The sequence below is a fragment of the Megascapheus bottae genome, chromosome 10 (assembly GCF_031878675.1).
Source record: "Megascapheus bottae isolate mThoBot1 chromosome 10, mThoBot2.hap1, whole genome shotgun sequence".
NCBI classification, from domain to species: domain Eukaryota; kingdom Metazoa; phylum Chordata; class Mammalia; order Rodentia; family Geomyidae; genus Megascapheus; species Megascapheus bottae.
The window spans coordinates 44,334,283-44,356,704 of record NC_143518.1 but is presented as its reverse complement, the minus strand read 5'-3'; the positions used below and the strand labels follow the sequence as shown (position 1 = coordinate 44,356,704).

At 37.8% G+C, this 22,422-nt stretch overlaps 1 long non-coding RNA gene across 1 annotated transcript in view; it reads left to right on the top strand.

Moving 5' to 3' along the window:
- The first annotated feature begins 44 nt into the window (after positions 1–44).
- The window catches only part of LOC150058368 (uncharacterized), a 159,401-nt gene continuing 137,023 nt past the window's right edge, over positions 45–22,422 (top strand). Inside the window, exons 1-3 of the long non-coding RNA XR_016536800.1 lie at positions 45–121; positions 1,833–1,977; positions 5,365–5,453. This is a non-coding gene — a long non-coding RNA (uncharacterized LOC150058368). The remainder of the gene's footprint in view (positions 122–1,832; positions 1,978–5,364; positions 5,454–22,422) is intronic.

The window sequence follows — 22,422 nt, the reverse complement described above, 5'->3', positions numbered from 1 at the left end:
AAGAGGATTCCACATCCCACACTCCATTAGAAAAAACTAAAAGAATAGCAGAGAGAGGCACTATGGATGTATGTCCACAGTCTGTCTGTCTGGGGCCACATCCTGTCTCCGTCTTTTCTAGGTGCGTAACCTTGGGCAAAGCATTTACTCTTGTCTGTTCCATGATCACCCTCAGCTCCGAGTCCATTATCTGTGAAACATGAATTTAAAGTTCCAACTTCAGAGCAGGGATTTTGAGAATAATATAATCAAGAGTAGAGCAATTAACATTTTTAAAGAACATGTCTGATAAAGATGCCTTTCATCATCATGATGATTCATGTCCTGTTTGTGCTGGAGAGATCCTCATATACTCCTACGTGTTGAGACTCCACAGGGCTGTGGAGTAAAGTCTGAGTTCATTTTAGAAAGCTAAAGTATTATAAAGAGTGACAAAGGAAACTCAGTTCTACTCAGGATAAGATATTTAAATCACCATGCTCTCTCGAAAAATGAGGGGGGAAGGATTTTTCACTTGATTTCTCCTTTTTCTACTCCTTATCACCTTAAAATCAGCCTGTGAGTTAGTAGATTCTTGTCTTCCTTGCCCTGTAAAGGTTCAAGAATGCAGACTTTTATAGACAGATAAAGTTTAGTAGCATCTATCTCTGCTAATTACTTACTCATAAATCCAAATGGTCAGTGAAAAGTTATTTGTGAACTAATCAATACCATAGAAGGACATGGCAGAAACATAAATACATTGGGGCAAGAAATACCACACATCAAAGAAAAGAACTTACAATTGTCTTCAGTAAATTTGGCCAAGTGTCAGAAGTCTATTTCAGCCCAAACAAGAACACAAAAGATCAGTTAAGGAATAATCAGGAATTAGAAAATTCATATGTTAATGGTCTGGTTACTAGTTCCTAGAAACAAAATGAAAGGAGCCAAGTAATCTAATGGACACCCGTGAAGAACACTGACTTGGCAGGTGGACTAGTGGAGATTTACAAGTAATGCGAGGCAAATGATTGCAAGTCATTTGAAGAAGCACAATACAAAATAAAATTATGACTATACAGCACCTTGGAGTTAAAACTGTTAATTATTTCAATTAAACTTTCATAATAAGAGAATTGGAAGCATGTCGGCAATAATGTAGGTGTTTAGGAGGAATGGATAGGAAACGCTTAATAATTACCCCATGTGTTTGGAAATAGGTTGGAATAAAACTGACGAAAATTTACATCTGCTTATGAGAGGAATAAACACTGAAGATGTAACACTCAAATCATTTGGGAGAAAGCAAGGCAAATAAAATAAAATCACCTATCAGAGCCTGGTGCGGTAGCTCATACCTGTAATCCTAGCTACTCAGGAGGCTGAGATCTGAAGATCAAGGTTCAAAGCCAGTCCAGGGACATAGGGACCTGAGACTCTTATCTCCAATTAATCTCTAGAAAACGGGAAGTGGGGCTTGGCTCAAGGGTAGGGCAGTAGCCTTGAGCTGAAGAGCTCAGGGACAGTGCCCAGGCCGAATTCAAGCCCTATGACTGCTCCCCCCACCTAAAAAAAATCCCCTGTTAGAGATGCAGCATATTCTGGAAGTTCTGAGCAGAGCCTCTAGAGATAGACTGCTATCATCTGAGCCCTGGTTTCTAATTTTGCCCTTGGACAAGGAACTAAGCCTTGGTGTGACCCACAAATAAGGCATGTTTAATGTTAGGTAAAATAAAGATCCCAAAGAAGCTGGATAGTGCTTGGTACTTTAAAAATTATTTGTAAATGTCAGGTATGACTGGTAGGAATAGTAATAATCATTGTTTTGTTTTCTTCCTATTTATTTTTAGGAGAGGATGGTAAGGATAGAGTTTCACTATTGTTGCCCACGCTGGCTTCAAAGTCCTCAGCTCAAGTGATTCTCCTGTCTCAAATGTCGGAACTACAGGCCTGAACCATGTCCTGCAGTAGTAGAAACAACTTTAAATGATAGTGGTAAGTATAGAACTGTCAGCAATTATAGTAAACGTGAATAAGTTAAATGTCTGTTGAAACAGTATTAAAGTAATGAAATTTGCAGAAACCAAGTATGTGCTACTTAATGGACATCTCTCTGGAGGAAGTGAGCCTGTCACATGACCTATCAGCCTACTGATGGGGAAACCTGTGTCATGAACTGTTCTCTGTATACAGCACAGCCATCCAACCTAGGCCAGCAGTAAGAGAAAGTGATCACAGCACAATAAGACAGCAAGGAGTAATCCAGGTCCACACTGATGGTGATTTACCTTAATATTAATGATTAAATGGTCATAGCTCAGGACATACATCTAAAAGTTGAACTAACAATGTGGGTTAAATATATATAACTTGTTAAACAGGAACCAGAAAAAAAGGATCTTTTTTCCTCCTAATAGCTATAGAATACATTTTATGATTTAGTCTAGTCTGGTTTTAGCTACAGGGGAGACTAATAAACTCTGTGAATGCAAGTGACTCAGGGATAATTTCTAGTTACAATATGATTAAATTAGAAATTAAATATAGTAATTATTGTACCTATTTACAAATTTCAAAAGTTTTCCAAATTAAATACTTTTCTAAATAAAATAAAGTTTATTTTTAAGGTTAAAGAATAAATTATATTAGGACTACAAACAAATATATGAGAATGGAATTACCACCTATAAAATATTTGACAGTACTCAAATGTATATCAGTATTTCAAAGACTTTGTATTAATATGTTGTTTTATAGAAAATCAGAAAGTAGACATAAGTAATGAAGTGTTTAATTAAAATATATAAAATTTAAAGCAATAAAGGTATGAGCAATAAATGGAGATAGTTAATGACAAAAGCAGAAAATAATGATATGTATCACGTAAATGAATAAGAAGTAATGAAACATTCAATTAGACTTTCAATTAGACTCTCTTAAAGAGAGTCCGTGATGTAGATTAATATTTAACTATTTAAAGCTAAAGAAATTCTATAAATGATATTACAAATCAACAAATGGAAAACAATATCACATACACAAAGATTTTTCAGTTAGAGAAAATGTTTATTACTTTTGTATCGTTACATTGAGAATATAGATGAAATTAATGACTTCCTAAAAACAATGTGAAGTATGAAATCTGATTCTAAGTGTGTAAGACCTATGATGCTAGGAGAGAAAATGAAACGGTGGTTAATGACATATTGCTTCTATATAGAAAACTTCAGGGTGATTTCCTGGAAAGTTCTTATCAAAAGTCAAGAAACATATAAGTTTTGTTACTTTTTTTCAAAGAAATAGAAATATATGGAATGCTTTCCAGTTTATTTAAAAAGATTACCTTAATCTTTACACTAAAACTGAATGGAAACAGTATAGAAAAAATGCACCTGGGAAAGAAAGTTCATCCCTGCAATTCTTGCTACTCAAGAGGCTGAGACTTGCGAAGATTGCAGTGATTCAGGGCCAACACAGGAAAAAAAAATGTGAGACTCATTCTCAGCCAATAGCTGGGTACAGTGGTACAAGCCTGTTATCTCAGTTAAGTCAGACTGAAATCAGGAGGATTTCAGTTCCAAACCAGCCTAGGTAAGAGGTGGGGTGGGAAAAAAAAACAACCACATATGACTGCATCTCATGGAAGAAGCTGAGTGTTATAGCATGTGCGGTCAGACCATATACAGAAAAAAGAATAAAGGAGATTCACAGGCCAATTGTAGGCCTGAGTAAAAAATATGAGACTCTGGCTCAAAATAAGCAGTGCAAAAAAAGGCTCGATGCCTGGCTCAGCAGTAGAGCATTTGCCTAGCAAGCACAAGGTCCTGAGTTCAAACCCAGTAGACCAAAAAAAAAAAAAAAAAAAGAAAGCTGTAGATCAATGTAACTCAGTGCCATAGATAGAAAAAAAAACCTAAATAAGAATATGTAAATAAATTTCAGCAGCATGCAAAAAAGAGAAAATTACATCATTATCATTTAAGAATGAGACAGAACAGAAAATTTTTGACCAGTGTTTAATTTTGAGATTGAAAGAGAAAAGAAAAAAAAGAAAACTACGCATTTATTAGAAATCCCAATGTCTGCCTAATCAATATTCCTAATAAGAATTGAAAGATATTACCTTTTGTTTGATAAATGTTAGGTACCAGGAAACTACTGCAAACATCAGACTAAACGAAAAACCTTACGTTTCATTACTCATGGAACATTTTAGTTGTTGGCAATAAAAGGGAAACAGTGCTGGAGAGATCATCAAAGTGACATCTATCAAGAGACAACTTAGAGAAAACCATTGAACATTTTCATATACTGTGCCTATTTCAAGTACAACTTTCAGATGAGGCTTGTGCAATGTTTTTTAACCAAAGTAATTCCCTGATTTGTGACATTGTTTAAAAAATATTCCTTTCTAGCCAACTGCTGGTGTGATCCTAGCTACTCGGGAGAATGAGATTTGAGGATTGTGCTTTGAAGAAGCCAGCTGGGGCATGACTAAGACTGTGGAACTCTTATCTCACTTAACCACTAAAACAACTGGAAATATAGCTGTGGCTCAAATAAAAAAAGCAGTAAAGCATTAGCTTTAAGAAAAAAAATAGCTCAGGGACAGCACCCAGGCCCTGAGTTGAATCCCCAGGACAGGCATGCATGCACGCGCATGCACACACACACACACACACACACACACACACACACACACTTCCATCCAAGGAAAGAAAACTATTCTTAGGCAATGCACAACCTCTTTTTTGCATAACTGCAATTTTTTTCTAGACACATTTTTATAGAGCATAGCTCATATCACAGGAATGACATCAAACGAAAAATAAAATAACAAATAGTTGGCTTGAAGTGTGTGTTTTCTTTCAGGAAATGATTCAAACATATTGCAATAGTTTGGATATGAAATGGCCTCGGAAGGCCTGTATGTTAAAGACCTGGTCCCCGTGGTGGTGCGAGGCAGAGGTGGTGGAGCCTTGTTAAGAGCTGGCACCTACTGGAAAGTATTTAGGTCAGGAAGGTCATGCCTACAAAGAAGACTGTAGGATCTCCCCACTCCTCCTCTCTACTTCCTCCTTCCCTCTCCTCCCCACTTCTTCCCTCTTCTCCCCCTTTCTTTTCCTCTCTCCCCCTTCCCTGTCCTTCATGTCCCTCCTCCTGCCCGCTTCTCTCCTTTTCCTGTCTCCCTCCTCCCCTTCCCCTTCCCATTCCTCCTCTTCCTCCTCCACCTCCTCTTGCTCCTCCTTCTCTTCCTCTTCCTCCTCCTCCTCCCCTTCCCTCTCCTCTTCCATCCCTGTCCATCTCCTCTTTTGTTTCCCACAGGCAGATGATTTTGCTGTGTGCTCCATACTCTTGCTCAGATGTGTTGTTTTCCTACAGGCCCAAGGCAATTGAGCAACTGAGCAGGCCCAACTGATTATGGATCGGAACTTGAGGAGTCTGTGAGTCAAAACAACCCTTTTCTCTTTGTAAGTTGTTTTAAGTATTTTGTTTCGGTGGTGAAAGATGACATGCATACCCATCATTGTTATAGGTTTTTATGTGCAAACCCACACTAAGTATGAAGTCCAGAGGAGAAATCCCTCACACTGCATATAAAAACAAGTCAAAAATCTCTTTCATATCTAAATTTTATTTTATTTTTAAATTATATTGAAGTGGTTTTACAGAAGGCTTTCGATTCAACATGTCAGTTTATGAGTATAATGCATCTTGATCAACGTGACCTCTCCCACTCTTCTTTCTCATCTCACCCATCCCCTGCATTTTCCTAGGCACGCCAAAATCTCGAAGGGAAAGTTTAGGAACCAGCATCATTGTTCAGAATTCTAAGATTTTTCTTTGAACCTATAATTGAAGGAAAATTAAACCGCATCTACTTGCCCAAGTCATAGAGTTATCTGAACCTATAATTGAAGGAAAATTAAATCACATCTACTTGCCCCAGTCATAGAGTTATCTGATACTCTATAAAACATGGCTTCTTTAGTCTGAGATCAAGGGACTTTTGGTGGGTAGTGGGTCATTATACAAGATGTCTCTGCTTGACAAACTTTGTGCTTTCCCTGAGGTTTTTGTGTTTATCCTCAATACACTGTGTCAATTGTCATTGTCAAAAATAGCTAAAATAGCTATATAATATGCAGAACAAGCAGAAACAATATTCATGAATATTGGTAGGTGCCTTGTACATTCTAGATATCATTATTGCTCATTTGGAGAGTCTGCAGATCACTTACCATGTCTGATTACTGGGGAGGAATCAATTTTTACTTTACAATTATCTGTACCATTTATAGTTACTTTTGTGGTTTCCCTTTGTGGTTATTTTCATTTAAATATTTCTTTTCTGATAGTCATTGAATCTATTAAACATAATCCTTGAACATCTGACTTTTTTCATTATCTATTTATCATGATGAGTCATATAGGTACTCCTTCATTTAATTCATTTATTTTAGCATTCTCAATACCTATATATGGATACTTCTACGTATATCCCCATGTTGTTTAGCTTTTCCTGTACAGTTTGTATTTTCTTCTTGTGCAGTGTTTGGGTCAGATCCAAGTCCTTCCATGGACTAAGGGTGGTCTGGGGCTACAGTCTGCTCTTTTCATATTGCCTTCATGACAATTGCTTTGAATATCAACATTCAAATTTTAAATTAATTAAATCAAATTCAACATTCAAATTAAATTAATCCTTCAGCACTATACATTCTAGCATTTATTCTGTTTCTTGAGATCTGTTTTATATATATATGTTTCATATATATATATTATATATATATATTTGCCAGTCATAGGGCTTGAACTCAGGACCTGAGCTCTGTCCTTGGGCTTTCTCAAGGCTAGAGCTCTACCACTTGAGCCACAGCACCACTTCTGCCTTTTTCTATATATGTGGTACCAAGGAATCGAACCCAGGTCTTCGTACATGCTAGGGAAGCACTCTATCAGTAGGCCAAACTCCTGGCCCCATCAGTGATATTTTTTGAATTTAGTATTCCTTTTTGGTTTTGACTGCTTATTCCTGGTTTATAGTACTAATATATTACTTTATTTCTTGGAGAATTTTATTTTGTGGTATTTTTAAATTATAATTAATAGAAAGGTTACATTAATTTCACCAGATAGAAGGTGCATTACTTCACAAAATTGATAACCCTTTCTCATGTCTTGGTCCCCATTTCCCTTCCCCCACCTCCGCCCCTCATCTTGTTTCCCCTCCTTCCCTATCCTATTTCAAATAAACATATATACAATATATCAGATAACAAGGTAAGATACTGTAACAATATGAGATAATCAAGGGACAGCAAAAGAGATGAGAAATAACACAGCACATTAAGGACAACAATCACTCATTATATAATGAGCTTTTGTTTCTATATCCTAGAGATCCTTTCATTTAACATCATACTACATGGCCTTGTGTATCTAGGTTTTATTCTATTGTAAACCTCTGCTAGTAGAGCCCAAGGTTTCTACTGATTATGACGAATGAGGGAAACCATTGAGCCTATGTTCCTTTGAGTCTGGCTTACTTCACTTAATATGATTTTTCCTAAGTCTTTCCATTTCCTTACAAATGGGGTGATGTCATTCTTTCTGATGGCAGCATAGAATTTCATTGTATATAAATAACACATCTTGTTGATTCTTGGAGAATTTTTACCAAGCTTTTTTTCCATATATTTTTTATTGTAATTAATAGAAGGGTTGCATGATATTTGCCAGATAGAAGGTGCATTAATTCACATACATTGATACCCTTTCACATGTCTTGGTCCCCATTTCCCTTCCCCCCACCCCCACTCCTCATCTTGTTTTCCCCCCTTCCCTATCCAATTTCAAATAACCAAATACAAATATATCTGATATATCAGGTAACAAAGTGAGATACTGTAACAATATGAGATAACCAAGGGACAGCAAAAGAGATGAGAGATAACATAGTACCTTAAGGACAACAATCATTCATTATATGGCTTATGTTTCTGTGGGTCCATCTCAATTATTCTCTTTTAGGAGTTACTAATGTTTGATCCTTTTTTAAAAAATAGAGAATACATTCTTCAGATAAATATATCCATCAACCAGCTTGTATTTCCTGGAATTTGCCAGTAGCAAGCTTCATGGTGAGCCAAGGGCTAAGGTCCTGGTGGCTTCTTTTTGAGAATAAAAGAGAGAGAGGTTGGTACCAGTTTAGAGAGCATTAGGCACTGTCAATCCATTATCAGCTACTTCCATTTGCTTCCATTCCAGGAAGGAAACCCTCTGTGTTGGGAGTTTTCTTACAGTATTCACCCAGAGACTAAATAATTAACCAAGATTAGGTGCCAGAATGTACAATAGTCAAGCATCACCTGGTTTACATCAGCTTCTCCCACACCTGGGCTTTATTCTCTTCTGATACTCTTGGACAAGAAGCCAAGACTGACACTGGCAATTTTGGGGACACAAGGCATCCCATGATATTCCTGGGCAAGAGAACTTATGAGCTTCTCCCACCTGGCATCTGCAGCTCTCTGCTAGAGTTCTGGTCACCAGCTCTGCACATTCCTACACACTATTTGCAAATAGATGTTGTTTCTCCATAGAAACTTCCTGTTTGGCTTCAGTTTTCTAAGAGCCAGGCTTCCTTTTGACATGTGTAGCTTTTCTAATTGAGGAGACAGATAAGAATGCATTCTTATTTATTATCTTAACAGTGATTTCTAAACATCTACTACCTTTTGATAATTGTTCTTGTATTCTGCCTCGATCCTTCATTTTTGTTCCATGATTATATGTGTGTATATACATATATAATATATATATGTTTTTTTAAAAGATAGAGTCATACTATATAATTGAAGGTAGCCTGGAACATGAAATAATCCTTTCACCTTCCAAATGCTGAGATTATAGCCCTGCACCACCCCCCACAAAGAATTGCTTGTTTTTTCATTGTAGTTATATATATATATATATATATATATATATAAAACATAAAACTTAACATTTTCCACTTTAAGCTAGAATTTTGTGTCATTAGATGCATTTTCATTGTTATATAGTATTTCTATCAACTCATGTCATATTTATATTGAGAAGTCTTCCTAACTTTCTTAAATTTTTTGTCAGTTGTTAGGCTTGAACTCATGGCTGGTGCACTTTTTCTAAGCTCTTTTGCTCAAGGCTAGAGCTTACCACTTTGACCCACAGTGCTACTCTCAGGTTTTGAGTTGTTAATTGGAAATGAGAGTCTCATAGGGACTTTTCTTTCTCAGCATTCTTTGAACTGTAATACTCAGATCTCAGTCTCCTGGGTACCTAGGATTACAGGTATGAGCCACTGGAACCTGGCTCAGTTTTCTTAATCTTTAAAAAAATGGGGTGGAGGTTTAATTTTATACCTTGAACTATACTTCCAGCTCTAAAATAGCTTTAATTAGCATAACTCTGTGTTAAACTCCTAAGATTCATATAAAGCATTCTGAACTTATTTAAAGGATGCACTGTCTTCTAGGCCACCCCCAATAATCAACTGAATTATTTCTTAACATATCTTTTTATTTTTGTCTGAATTATCTCATCTACTATTGTTCTATTTGTTTGTATTGGGGTTTTTCTTTCATGGTGATCATTTTCTTCACTGGTTTTTTTTTAAAAAAACAAAAACAAAAACTTACTTTGTTTTTGCCAGTCCTGGGGCTTGAACTTGGGGTCTAAGCAGTATCCTTGGGCTTTCTCAAGGCTAAAGCTGTACATTTTGAGCCACAACACCACTTCTTCTATGTGGTACAGAGGAATCAAACCCAGGTCTTTATGCACGCTAGGCAAGCACTCTACAGCTAGGCCAAACTCCCAGCACCAAATACTTTTTTTAAAGTTTTTTTCATTGTACGTTAAAATGGAGAACTGAAATAATAACTACAATAGCCACAGGTTTAAAGATAAGAAAAGGGAGAGAGCATGTAAAGGAATTGGTTCAAAGTTGAACAGGATGTTAATAAGAAAATATTGTATATAATCCCAAATAAATCAGTAATTGCATTAAATATAAATGAAAAACATTCAAATAAAAAGAGAAAGACTTTAGCTGAGGAAAAAACAGCTATGCTTCATTGGCCAATTATGCATCTTGAATACAAGTGTAGAAATTAGAAAAATTAAAGAATATATGAAATTCAAAGAGTATCAAATTCAGAGTTGAAGATAAACAAATCTTTGGAACTTCATGGCATTTCTGTGAGTGAATGACACTGATGTTACTTAGTTCTGTAAATACCAATGCTTGTCAAAGAGAACCATAATTCCTGGAGAAATTTTAATCTCCATTTCCTCTCTTTACCAGTCTCAGGTATGTAAGGATTTTGTTGGCTTTAATCAACACTCATGTCTAGTATTTTCTTTACAAAAGTATATTTGCTTTCTTTTTTTAAATTTTTTTATTGTAATTAATAAAAGGGTTACATGATATTTGTCAGATAGAAGGTGCATTAATTCATATACATTGATACCCTTTCACATGTCTTGGTCCCCATTACCCTTCCCCCACCCCCCCTCTTGGTTTTCCCCCCTTCCCTGTCCAATTTCAAGTAACCAAATACAAATGTATCCAATATATCAGATAACAAAGTGAGATGTTGTGACAATATGAGATAACCAAGGAACAGCAAAAGAGATGAGAGATAACATAGCACATTAAGGACAGCAATCATTCATTATATGGCTTTTGTTTCAATATCCTAGAGGTCCATTTAATTAGCTTCATACTATATGGCCTTATGTATCAAGGTTTTGCTCTATTGCAAAACTCTGCTAGTAGAGCCCAAGGTTTCTACTGATTATGACGAATGAGGGAAACCATTGAGCCTAAGTTCCTTTGAGTGTGGCTTACTTCACTTAATATGATTTTTTCTAAGTCTTTCCATTTCCTAACAAATGGGGCGATGTTGTTTTTTCTTTTTTTATATATATTTTTATTGTAATTTAGTAAAAGGGTTACATGATATTTGTCCGATAGAAGGTGCATTAATTCACATACATTGATACCCTTTCACATGTCTTGTTCCCCAGAAGTAAGCTCCCAGGAGTAAAACTGTTAAGAGACAGCTAGGTAGCCTTCCTACAATTATTTGCTACTGTGGTAAACAGAGGTTGTATAGCAATCCCAGCTTACCACTTATGTTCAATGAACCTTTTACCCAGATATACACATACATTGCTCTCCGAAACCAGATATCCAAAAGTAATTGTCATTGCGGAGTAATGTAGATAGATTTAAGTGGCTTCTAGGGAGCATTTTAATTTGACTTGAAGCAATGACAGAATTCTATGAAAACAGAGAGCCCAAACAATCTAAAACCAAACAAGAAACAAACAAACAAGAAGCCTAACACAAGGGCCAGACAGTTAAGAATGATGCAGGATAAGTGTCTGGGGCAGCTTACCAGAAGTGAAATCGCTTTCTTAGGACTGGATTTTTCCAGAAGGCTATCATTCTACCACTTGAGCCAGAGCTCCACTTACAGACTTTTGCTGGCTAATTAAGAAATCTCATGGACGTGCCTTCCTGGAATGGCTTCTAACTGCGATCCTCAGATGACAGCCTCCTGAGTAGCTAGGATGACAGGCCTGAGCCACAGGCTTTGCAATGGTCGTCTGGGATAAGCAGTATTTCTAGGATTCCCATTTTACAGATAAGTAGTTCAAGGTAGCTTCCTTTTATCATGTGGCTGTCAGAATCAGAACATAAATACCGTTTTTTTCATGTGCTCCCGAGATATCTGTACATTCTCTTCGTGGGAGAACACCACCTACTTTATCAGTAAGTATGTAAGCACAAAATTAGTAAATGTTTGCCAACTCATTTTGTCATATTATTTAGAATGATGAACAACAAACTAGAGTATAAGATTACCTTGTAAAAATATTTGCTTGGATAAGAGCTAGTGGGGATGGGACTTCACCTCCCACCTGTAAAAAGAGAGAGAACTCAAAGGAAGAAAGGAAAGGGGACAGTGCAGTAGGGAAGGATTCATCCAAGCGAGAACTATTTTAGGATTCTTACTTTACTTTTCCTTTGAGTTTTATTCCAATATGGTTATTAAAAAACTAACCTCAGGCTACAGATTTTCAAGTAGGCAAACAGCCGTTCTTTTCTGACCCAGTCCTCTTCCACATAACTCAATTTGCCCCCCACACAGAGCACTGAAGTTAAATTTCTTGGAGCAAAACCATAAATATGTTCTGGTCTCTCCCATGAGGTTTGTTTACTGGGTTACTACTGGTTTTATCTTATCAGTTCTGCTGAGCAAGAGAGTCTGAGCAGTCTTCCTGAAGTTTGTCTCTCAGCAGGCAATTCTCTGTTCCATGCTACCTCATTAATGTCAGAAATCCTGAAGTGAGGAGTTTGCCAAACTACAGCTTTAAAAATATGAAAGGGCAGAGAGAGAGAAAAGAGAGTGAGAGCCCCTAGTTTCCAGCATATATGCTATATTTTCATCTTAGCCTTCTGATATATGTCATAAGTGGAGGTGTGATATCATCCAAATAGACATAGGTGCAAGTGTAATCCATAGTTTCAAGGAAAACAAAAGACACTGAAAAAGATGCAAAGACACCCTTGGCTATTGTGGCTAAAAGTTACCCCAAAGATAGGTAATGTAGACCCAGGCTGGCTACCTTATCCAGATCTACTTGGAATTGAGATTATCCTTCAGGACTGTGTGTGTGTGTGTGTGTGTGTGTGTGTGTGTGTGTGTGTGTGTTGAGGTGGGGAATATTGATGAAAGGGCAAGATAGGGAGAGGGAAGAAAGAAAGAAAGGATGGAGGCTTCTGTTTTCAGTGCAGTGATTTTTGTACTGTAAAGGTGACCTCTGAAAAGGAGGCAAAAGACAACTTTGTCATGGAGAAGTAGTGAGAGTCCAAGCAAACATGGAGGCACCCAATGTGGAAGATAAGCAATGACCATAACTCTGACTGGATTGCCAATGGTGAGATGAATTCTGTGTGAATTCAAAGCTGACGGAGCTTGCATCACCACTGGAATATCAGCACCCTACTGGGTAGCTCTTATGATGCATCTGGTATTGTTTTAAGATATAAACACATGTCAAACTGAGTAACGGATTCATTCCCAATGCTTTTCTGGTGGCTGCTATTATTCTCCCATTATAGAGATGAGAAAACTGAGGTTAAATAATTTGCACAGACACGCAGCTGGTGGTTGGAGTCAAATCTTCTGACTCAGGAGCATGTGGATCTACCACTCTATTTTACCTCCCTCTCATGGCTAAACAAAGATGTCTACACTGATCTATCGACCTGTGTACCTATCTTTGTACCTGTCTCTTTTTATCTGTAGCTGCCATAAGCTTTCATTCATTCATTCATTCGTTCATTCTTGCATGTCACTTTAAATACTGAATACTAATGAATAATAAATTCAGCCAAGGGGAAATAGTTAGATAAATTAATTGATAATCAAACATTTTAAAGAAATGAAGATTCATGCTTTAAAGAATTTTAAATCATAAAAATGTCTTTAGAAATAACTATAAAATGGCACAGTGCGAACACTATTTACCAGCAGACATTTTTGTGCCTCCCTCTCAGTATGTTTTCCCATCAAAAAGCAAAACCTTGGAAATAAGTGAGCCAACATATTTACAAGTATTATTTTCAGGTAGCAAAATCAGGGGTAACTTTTAGTTTATAGTTTTACATACTTAAATTTTTTTACAAAATGATCTGGTCCTTTTGTTTGTAAGAAAGGAAACGATTTCTCCATGTAGGGAAACAATATGATTGAATCTGATTCCTTCTGTCTCATTAAGTTCATTATTCCATCTGGAGACGTGCTGTTCCCTAAACTGCTCCTCTTCTTCATGGCATGAGGGTAGTTCTGCTTCTACCTCCATTCCTGCAACCCAACTCTCCTCTTTCCGGTCTATGTTCTAGAAACACTTGCCTCAGCCCATGGAAGGGATTCAGGTAATGAGCTCTTCGATGTACAGACTTCTTTACAGTGAGCTTAATCCCCCCGTATATTAATATATTTTAAAGCTTTGGTTCTCTGTATCTGGCAGTTGTTCACAAGGCACAGGCCACATCTGGGAGTTGAAAAATTCAGGAAGATTTAATTGAGGATTTAACACAACTAGCTAGGAAAGAAAAGGCATATGAAAGTTTTTAATAGTAGAAGTGTCCATACACATGTGTGTATTTATAAATGGATGGATCAATGAAAATAAATCTCTGCCCCTTTTGCACACTGAGTATCAAATAGTCATAAATGAAAGCTGTTCCAGCCTGCTAGGGTTCCCTGCTAAGCAAGAGACCATCCACTTCTCAGCCCCATTGCCTATCCCAGCTTTATAAAGACTAATAAGAGTTTGGGTTTGGCTCAGTGGTAGAATACTTTCCTGGGAGGCATGAGTTCCTCAGTACTGAAAAAGAAAAGAAAAAGAGCCCGAGGGAAGATTGTTTAACTCCCATTGCTTCTTACAGAATTTTCCTCCTTTTAGCATTTAAATGTTTAATTTTCTTTTCTTTTCTTTTTTTTGGTTGGTTGTGGGTCTTGAACTCAGGACCTGGACGTTGTCCCTGAGCTCTTCAGCTCAAGGCTACTGCCCTACCCATTGAGCCACAGCACCACTTCCTAATTTAATTTTAATTTAAAGGAGATGGACAGAGGAGTTACAGTTACATAAGTAAGATAAGAAGTACATTTCTTGTCAAACATTGTTACCCTCCCCTTGTTTTTCTATCACTCCTCTCCCCCCAGGCTCCACTTCCTCCACTGCGCACTGAGTTGTAAAGTTCATTTCCAACTTATTGTCTTGTGAGTATCGATACTGCCTTGGTTCACCTTCTGTCCTCTGTCTCACCATTTTGTTCTTCCCCTTCCCTTTCTCATACCAGATAAATGTATCTACAAGACACAGGGTACTGAAAATCAAGAACAGCGGCAACAGGGAATAAAGTAAAGAAAAAATGAAAGAAAAAAAGAAAGAACTTCACACAGTACACTAAAAACAAAAATGGCAAAACCCCTCTTCTTTCCATATCTTGGAGTTCATTTTTATTAGCATCATTTTATATGGTCCTATGGGCATAGCTATTGAGCTATCTTGGTCCTTTGCTAGGGCTATCCTAGACCTACACAAATTGTCTTTTCAGTTTTGGATAACCTGAATATTTCCTTCTGTGATTCAAGCAGGCTTTTCCTCTTTCCATTTAGTCATAGAAGTAGCCTCCTCCTCAAAGGCTGCCCTTTGAATTTTCCCAGGGGAACTAATACGTTTAATAATAGAACTGTCTCATGAATCATTTAATGATAAATACCAATATTTAAACCTGTGGGATGAAAGAGGACCAGACGATTCTAGAATTTCCGAAGTTGGTTGGTATGAATCTAATCATTCTGCAAATGACAAGGGAAGTTCAGGTGTTGAAGAGGAATCAGTTCGAGAGAGGTGTTAGATTGACACTGAATTCCCTAGCTTCAAACTATTCTTACCAGAGTTTAAACCTGTGTATCTGGGTCCTGGACCAAACAGAATCATTTTCTAGGATAGAAAAAAAAAATTCTAAAAAATCAGTCCTAGAAAGACTGGATCCAGCCTCCAGAGCTGTTTCCTGTTCACTGCTGTTGGACTAGACCCGGGGCCAGCAAACTCCGCCCATGAACTCAAGTCTACAGTGCAGGCGTAAATCATGGATTTCTCGCCACGAATTAAGAATTACTGCCAAATCGTGTGCTTTTTCTATTAATAGAGCTTTATACATGCTGCAGGTGCAGCCGGAGTGCTCCTTTGAAGTAATGCTTAATCGTCCCCTTTCCAAACCCTCATAATCCATCTCTCATAAAAAAAAAAAACCCGGGGATTATTGATTGAAGGGGCCTTGGGGATCCCTAAAGGCGCTGCACCTCAGTTGCCCACCTGCCCTGGAGGTGGGGCTGCAGGCTGAGCAGGGCAATGCGCTCCAGGTGCGGTGGGCGGGGCCTGGCAGGCCTGGGGCGGGGCCTGCTCCTCCAGAAAAGGATACAGCAAAGCCTGGGAGAAGAAAGAGCAGGCAGTCTGTTGAGCTTAAATCCTCTCTCTGAACGACCGAGAAAGGTTCCATTTCCCTTTCAGGCTTACACGGTATTCTTTGGAGTTAGAGTATGAGCTATTTTATCTTTAGTTCATGCTTATAATCAGTTACAATCAAATACTTAACATGATGTTGATGAACTAAATAACATGTAATTTGTTTAATTAATCTGTACTATGATGATCTGCCATGCCTCCTCTTCAGGCACTGCCCTTATCTTACAGTGTAGTCTAGTAACTATTCTGTATTATTTCTCATCGGGCCAGACGGGGACTTCAAATATCTTCACACCCTGCGCACAGGGCGTTTCTTCTCTCTGTTTCATAAGCCTTTGAATCCAGTAAAGGTCTGGCTCGGTGTCCTCTTCCCTGTGAAGCCTTCCCCGGTTCCTAGGCTGCCTTACTTTCCTTTCTATTTCCACAAGATAAAATGTAAGATTGTGAGTCACAGACAAAAGTCATGAAAATCACCTGAAATATAGAACATGGTAATGAGAATTCTGTGGCCATAGGTGTGGAAACCTTGGATAATGAAAACAGAATTGTGGACCCCACAATATTTTGGTACTACGCTATGCTTAAATACTTCCTAAAGCCATTTATGGAGTGATTGAAATACTCTTGGTCCTGAACTAAGGTTTCCAAGTTGGAAGTTTAAGTTGTGCCTCAAATACACAACCTAAAACAGGTCACTCAAACATTCTATCCTCTTTGCTCCTAAATGAGATGGATGTATTAATACTCCATCTAGAGCCAAGTATTGGAAGCAAAGGAGGAAAAGTAAGAGGGGGAAGCTGTACAGATATGGACAAAGGCATTCATTATCCATTTTGTATGCTAGGGCCTTCAGGGCACAGAGCAATTCCACCTCCTGAAGGCACTGCATGAAACCCCAGGGGTTTATCAACATGATATGGACAACAAAAATTATGATGTAAATTAGGTCAGCCAGCAGGATGCAGAAAGTCCTGTTCTTTTTCACTCTTCTGGACATTTGCCCGAGTGTTTACATGGAGACCAGAATGAATTAAGAGGACCATTAAATATCCTCGAGGTGTGATTGACTCATACTATTTCATGTAGAACACATGAAATAGGCACAGATATCCATACCTTCTAGGAAGAACTTTCCAAATAGGTTTGAATGATCCATTAGGAATGATTTCTGTGGGACCCAGAATCAGGCAAACACCTGTAACTGAGCTCTGAACCTGCGTTCTGAACATTGCTCTTGTGTTTAGATTGCTTTGTGCCTTGATAACTGTGGTCAGGAATGAGCAATAGCCTGTCAGCCTGAGTATGAAGGTCCATAAATCCATCCTTGTTTTCGGCAGCTTTTGCATTGCGCCGTAGTGCTAAAAATCACAAAATTAATCAGCAAGTAGAAAGACACCCTGGGATGTGAGTAGATGAAAGAAGATGTAAATAGAAAGGAATGCATTTGGACAGGGATCTATTTATCATTGCACCTTAAGTGTTTTTGTGGTCTATAAAAATATGGAGATGTGTAATAGAGTCAAATGTGGAGGACAATGATGCTTTTATTCTGACAAGAAAATAAACTCATATTAACATTATTTGGCAACATTTTTGCCTGTCTTTCCCACATGGAATGGTGTTGGTAGGATGAAGTAATATGCAATGAGAAGTAAAACCCCAATTGGTTTGCAAAAAGAAACATCAAGTCTTTTCCATGAATTCAGGTGCCCCTTAATGTACAATAGAGTGAGAATCTGGATGTAGCCTACATAGTTTATTAGCCCAGCCTGTGCTTGCACCCAGAGAGATGTTTGAGAACACGGTATCCATGACAGGGATACTGCAGGGTGGAAAACCACAGCCTAGCAAGTTTCTGTGATCATGCCCAAAACAATGTCTCCTAAATTTGAGAAGCTACTCCTCTAGTGTGCAACAAGGGAAGAGAAGTAATATGTAGAACTACCTGTGGATTTCAAACTGAAAACTCTAATGTTAGGTGTAGTCACATCGCACCCACTTCTCAATGATTCCCATGTACTTTTTAAAAGATTCATTTGCTGAGCATAGCATTGTACATGTCCTTGAAATATATTATTGATCTGAAGTTTGTAATATAATTTTATTTGTTCATGTTTGTAAACATATTACATGCATGACGGAAGTTCCTGTTGAAACAAGAAATTCATGTGTAATTAATTATAAATTGTGCTCATAGCTTGGCTTATAAATAAGGATAGATTATTATTGTTGAATGTATTAGTATTTACTTCTTTGGGATTTGCAGGTTTCCTTTAATGTGAGGAAAGTCTCCCTGGGCCACTTTGGCTCCTGGATCACAGTAAGAATGAGGTGCCTGCCTCTCTTATCAATGAAATACTGAATCAGAATATGCATTTCAAATTTCCTGAGATGTACTAGAATCTGTAAGCATTTGTCCCACTGGAAGCCAGGCTAGGAAATTGACAATGGCAGTTTCCATGAACCCATGTTTTCTGGAAACAATAGATTCCCATAGAATTTCTACCACCTCAGACTTGTAAATCTTTCCTATAGGAATGGATACAGGAAAGGCTGAGCTCTATTGTCCCAGGAAGACAAATAAAGGGGAAATCAAATAAATGTTTGCTATCTTCATGTACCACTACATTGTGATTGTCCCTATATGTGTGTGTTTTCTTCTCTGAACTGCTTGTAGAGATCCATTTCTTGTCCCTAGGTTCCCTTGAAAGGTGAGCAGCTAGAAGTACTCACTGAACTTCCTGACTGCATCCGGGAGAGCTTGAAGTCTTTCCTATAACACACTAATTAAGGGCCTTTCAGGGATCCTCATGGGAGCTGAGCTGTTTCCTAGCCACATTTAGGGCTATCCCGAGGGAGGCGGGATGCCTACGAGCTGCATGCTGCAAGTCCTCCAACAATGATGGCCAACTCCTGGGGGAAATATCAAATGAATCTGTTAATGAGGCAAACACCAGGAAAAAGTGGGGAAGACAAGAGGCTGAGTGAACTAGAAGGAACCGGAGGACTTTTCATCTGATTCGCAAATGAGTCTGACTGTGGAGATCTCTTGTGTCACTTGGAAATATTTTCAAACTAAATCTTTTAACTATACTGGACAATCACCGATAAACCCAGGGCTTTGGAGTTGACACTTTAAAAAAAAGTATTTGAAAGTCAATTTGAAATTCATACTTTTCTATGTAATTAGGAATGCATATATATATATATATATGTTGTAATGTTATTTAAGTATCTCAAATTGAGAATGAAGTTAACTGGGGGAAAATTCCCAAGAGATTTACTTGTTAAGACTCATCATTTTACAAGGGAAGTTAAGTGAAATGTGAAATGGCAGATTCATACAAATAAGTTCTGCTTAGAAAAGAAGTTATCCAGCTGTGTACAGTGGCACATGCCTGTGGTCACAGTGTCTTAGGAAGCAAAGACAGGAAAATTGAGATCCAAAGCAAGCCAGAGCAAAAACAGTTAGCAAGACTTTATCTCAAAAAGCAAGCTGGATTTGATGGCACATGCCCGATGTCCTGTCCACTTAAAAGGCAAAGCCAAGAGGATTGTGGTCAGAGGCCATCTCTGGGCAAAAGTAGAAGATCCCATCTGAAAAATAAACTAGAAGTAAGGGGCAGGGATCACATGGTAGAGTGATTGCCTGGTGAGCTCAAGGCCCTAAATCAAAACCTCAGAACTTCTGTTTCCTGGATTGTAAGAGTAATAAAATATCTTTACCTTCCTTCCAAGGTGTGAATGAAGAATATGCAATTCTGTTTGAATTGCATAGTGTCCATAGATGTTTTCACTGATGTAGCTTCCATTCAAAATCAAGATAGAGTATATTTTGGTCAAATTCCCTCCTTTCCTTTTTCTCGTTTTTTTGGGGGGGGTCATAGGCTTGCACTCTGGGCCTGGGCACTGTCCCTGAGCTCTTCAGCCCAAGGCTACTACCCTACCCCTGGGCCTGGACATTGTCTCTGAGCTTTTCAGCTCAAAACTACTGCCCTACCCCTTGAGCTACAGTGCCACTTCCAATTTTCTAGTGACTAAATGGAGATAAGAGTCTCGTGTTCTTTAGTGCTCGGGCTGGTATTAAACCACGATCCTCAGATCTCAGCCTCCTGAGTAGCTAGGATTACAGGCATGAGCCATGGCACCTGGCTGTTCACAATGTTTTAAGGTGAAATTTTACTGTATATATCCATACTTTAGTGATTTCCAAAGTGTACTCCAGTCTCCACAATGCTCTCAGGTCATCCTTGATGCCAGATTAGTTTTCCAATCAATTTAAATGCTACATAACTTATTTTCATCAGTTAACCGTAATGTTTTCCCAAGGCTACTTGAAGTTGGATGATATAACGGATTCCATGCGGAAGCAAATGTGAGAATCTACGTATCTTTTTATCATGCCAGGCACTGAAGAGATTCTCCAAGCGTGAAACAAAATCAATTCCCTCACTGAATGTGTTTGTTATGACTAATATACTTTGTTCATTAAGTCATTTCACATACTTTAACATTCAGTAAGATTTTCATGGTTAGTGCTAGATGAGTAGATGATGAGGGCAAATAGTCCAGTTCCTTGGTTTTGATTTGTCGTTGGGCAAATTAAAAATCAATAGTTCAAATATATTTGTGAGCCCCAGTCATTTTTATGGTAGGAAAGTGGCTTTAGAACAAAATGTCTGTATGAACTAGTATAGTAGTTCATTCTTTACTAATGAAGAAGAAATAGCTTTTCATTTTCTCCAGTACAGTTCGTTTCTATGTTGTCTTGTTGCATTTTGTGCTCTGGGTGGTTATAAATGAAGATGCTATGGACATCATTATGTATATCCTTTCTGTGCTATTAGATAAATAATTGAGCATAGTTGCTGTGTCCTAGGGTAGCTGTGTTTTTAACTTAATGAGGAAGCTGCCATGTTATTTTTCAGAGTGCTTATATCAGTCCAGTTTCTTACCTTTGGTACCATCCATCTCCCTCGTCTTAGCCATTCTTATGGGCCTGTGGTAGCTCCTTTGGGATTTGACTTGCCTTTCCCTGATAACTAAAAAAGGACAAGTAACATTCTCATATACTACTTGGCCTTTGATGCATCTTTTGTGAAATGTCAGTCTGTTGAGACTTCCTTCTAGATTCTATTGTCCTTTGTTGTTGTCTTCTTCTTTTGTTTTCTGGTCAGAAATATGCATTGCAAATATTCTCTCCATGTCTCTGGTTAGCCTTTCCATTTTAATATTGCCTTTTTGATTAGCAGAAGACTTTGATGGCAATAAAGTTGTATTGCTCAATGTTCTCATGTGCTAATTGCTTAGTGTGCCTTGTCTCAACATTCATTAATGAATGTGTTGAAGAAATTCTGATGTTCTTCTTTGCTAGATTTAACTTTTATGTGCAGATCTATGATGTATCTCAAATTAAATTTTCCATTTGGTGTGCCAATTTCCATTTGTGGAAAAAAGTATTCATCCTAGCGTAATCTTGAGGAAACCTTGCCTTACTAAAGCAAGAAATGCATCCAAAGGCTTCCCAGAGGCTTGAGGATCCTTCTCTGATGGATCTCCTCTTACACCATACTCTACCACAAACTGTGATTCATTTTGTGATCTTTCAAGCTAGTTTCTATTTCTGAGACTTCCAGGTCTTTTTCTCCCTCTGCCATTATCTTACTTATCCATCACACTCCTAGCTCAGATGCTTTTTCATGAAGCCCCACTTAAAAAAAAACTATCCTATTTTGTTCAGAATTCTTCCTTTTCATATGTGGTTATTGATCCTCTAGTGGTCCTTATCTCTTTCACTATAAAAATCACACAGAGGGGCTAGTATAGCAAACTCACAGAGGTAGATACTTAATATATGATTTGAATTGAATTTTATTCCAGGTTAAGGATTAGAAAAGGTCATTTTTAAAAAATTGGAACTTGCCTCTCTGCCCTACCTTATCTGAGAAAATGTACTTCTTAATGTCTATTAAATAATCCACAGCAAACTCCTAAGAAAATTATATTCTGGAAAAGGATACTCCTTTCTAATAGGAAAACCCACAAGTAGTTTCTACCTTAAATACTTATATTAGTTAAAGTAAATGAAGGATTTTTTCTCATGTTGGAAAGAACTTACATATTTATCTAGTTATTTCTCAGTAGGGCAAAGAAATAAAATTTGATTCCCATTTTAAAAGCATTTTCATAGCCAGGCTCAGTGGCTCACACCTGTAATCCTAGCTAATCAAGAGGCTGAGATCTGAGTATTGCTGTTCAAAGTGGTAGCCTTGAGCTGGACAATGCCCAGGCCCAGAGTTCAAGCCCATGATGGACAAAAAAAAAGCATTTTCATGTAATACTACTAGC